Source organism: Entamoeba invadens (genome assembly GCF_000330505.1).
Source record: "Entamoeba invadens IP1 unplaced genomic scaffold scaff_1105074726231, whole genome shotgun sequence".
In the NCBI taxonomy this organism is placed as follows: Eukaryota; Evosea; order Mastigamoebida; family Endamoebidae; genus Entamoeba; species Entamoeba invadens.
In genome coordinates this window covers 96,000-98,845 of record NW_004440376.1, presented here as the reverse complement: position 1 = coordinate 98,845, position 2,846 = coordinate 96,000, and positions in this window count along the sequence as shown.

Genomic DNA, 2,846 nt, shown 5'->3' with positions numbered 1-2,846 from the left:
AATATTGATCGTAATAATAATTATATTTTTTGTGTTATTGATCATTATTTAGTTTGTAATTTAATAGAATTGTCTATTTAAAAAATTTGAAATAGTTTTTATTAGCGAAAAAATAATTGATTATAATAATATATATTAATGACATGTGTAAATTAGTGAACAACACAAGTGAAGTGTTATATATTTGTACTGTATTTAATCATAATAGAAATTGCTCATAATTAAATTACTTATTGTTTTAAAAAAACATTATTTGATATTGAATGTTATAAAATAAATAGAAATACATACACTATGACTACTTATATATAGAATTTAAAACCTTTATTAATAAAAATATAAAGAATAATAACATTCCAAATTAATAGTAATATTCACTTTTATTTTATTTGTTATTTAATTTTATAACGAAAATAATTAAAACAAATTTCCAATCTTATAATTTAATTATCATCTTTTTGAAAAAAAACTCTTGGTTGGTTTTTCATTTTCGACTTTATTTTCAATACCCAATAAGAATTTTTTCATGTTCTGAACTATACCAATTGTCTCTTTTCGAGCTTCATAATACGTAAACAGTGGATTATCTAACATATGAAATAATTGATGTGTAAAATCAAATATAAACGTTCTAATAAATTTAAATTTTTGTTCCATTATTTCAATTTCTTCTTTTCTTTCAAATGTAATTTTGCGCTTCGTTTTAGATGTTTCAAATTTTCTTGTGAACCTGTTTTGAGCTTTCCAAAATGTGCCCAACGTTCTTTTAGTGCTTTCTGCAGTCATCCATTCAATTATTGGAATAAGAAATCTGATTGCAGAAATCACTCTTCTTGAACCTGGATGATCAACTTCAAGTTCTTTTTCTAAAGTTTCAAACATGTAACAAAAGTTATTGAAAGTGATAAGTTCTTGTCTTGAAAATGGGCCAAACAAAACACCTCGTGTAAGAAACAATTTTAGTGTTTTCATTTTAGACAAAAAATAATTTATTTTTAAATGTAAAGAAATCATTACATCTCGTAAATTATTGTTTTGTTCTTCTAAATCAACAACTTGCGACTCAATTCTTTGTGCCAATTCATATTCTTGTCCATGAGTTACTATAATAAAACTGGGTTTTAATGGTGTATCAGAAAAGGCAGAAATTACATCAAAAAAACATAATAATAATAATAGCAACATGTAATTATTTTTAAGATCGATGTAATGGTTAAATATATGTAATATTTTTATTAAAAAAATGACACAAAAAAGTTACAGCATTACAAAAAAATAAAAGATATTTATGTTGCTTTGAATAATTGTTGAAATAATTACAATGTTTATAATTATTAAATAAAGTAATCCTATACTTAAAAATTGATTGTTCCAAACAAAACCATTTTCATATATGTTCACTTTTTTATTATGTAATAATAATATTTTTATTATAGTATGGAGAAAAAGTCACACCACATTTTTTCAGTATATAATTCAAGTCAATTTTCGGGAAAAGAAAATTCAAAGAAAAATTCAATTAAAAAATTCCAGAAAAATTAAACAATTTTCTTGTAAAAAAAATGTGGTGTGACTTTTTCACCATACTGTAACTATTTTTTTTTAATTTAAAACAAAAGTTTATATTTTAATTATCATTAAAAAATTTTGTAATAATTCACATGGTATCATTACAAAAATAACCATATATTTTGTAATTGTGTTGAAATTAATTGGCGACATTAAAAAGATATTAAAATGAAACCAACTAATTTTTGAAAATAATTATTTATATCTTATATATATAAATTAATGAGTTACACTTTTTATATTTTAAATATATTTTGTATTTTTTAGATGAAGAATCAAAAAATTGTTATAAACATAAATTATGATTATATTTGATTTTTAACACTGGATTGTATACAGTGATGTATATAACTGTTCAAAAAGTTAGTTGTTTATTTATCTTTTATTATAAATTATTAATGTATATCCTTTATAATATAAAATAAATAATTAACTTTTTTGTTGTGATTATAAAGTTAAAAACATTTATTATTAATTTTTGTTAAAAAAAATTAAAAATAATCTGATTACCAGATATTTGTTGAACACCAGACTTCCGGGTAAAAATTATTTTCCCGTCGCAACCGCATTTTTCCATACCAATATCCAAAAAATAAAAGGTGCGGGCCGGAAGTCTATTGAACACTAATAATAATAAAATCAGTAAATTCAGTGTTTCAACGTTATATGGTCCTTAATAGTTATCTAATGAAAAAAATAGCTTTAATTTTATTTAAACATCGAGCATTAGGTAAAACATAAAAAACTAAACAATCAGGATGGATTTTTGAAGTAGGTTTCCCGAAATATTACAATTTTAATGGTCTAAAAGGTACCAGATAACGTTAGATACCAAATAACGTTTAAGGACAGACTGTTTCAAACAATTTAAACAATTAATATATAATATATTTGAAAATTATTAAAACAATGAGTTTTTTTTAAAATAAAACCACTTTTTATATTATAAAAATATTATAATATACTGTTTATTGGTCAAAAGCAGGGCTGCAAACTTCAATTATATAAGCGTTTTTTTAAAAAGAAAAAAATGGCATTTAATTTTTTTAGATAAATAAAATAATTTTATTTACAAAAGAATATTTTTTGCTCAATTTAATGGAAAAAACATAAAACATAAAAATTCTGCTGTTTTGGGAATTATTTTTAATTATTTGTTCAAAACTATACATTAAACAATTCTAAAAATAATAAGACCAAAAGTATATTTAATAACAATTAATTACGAAAAGACACAAATAAGAAAATTTAAAACATTTAAACAAAAAACAAAAAAT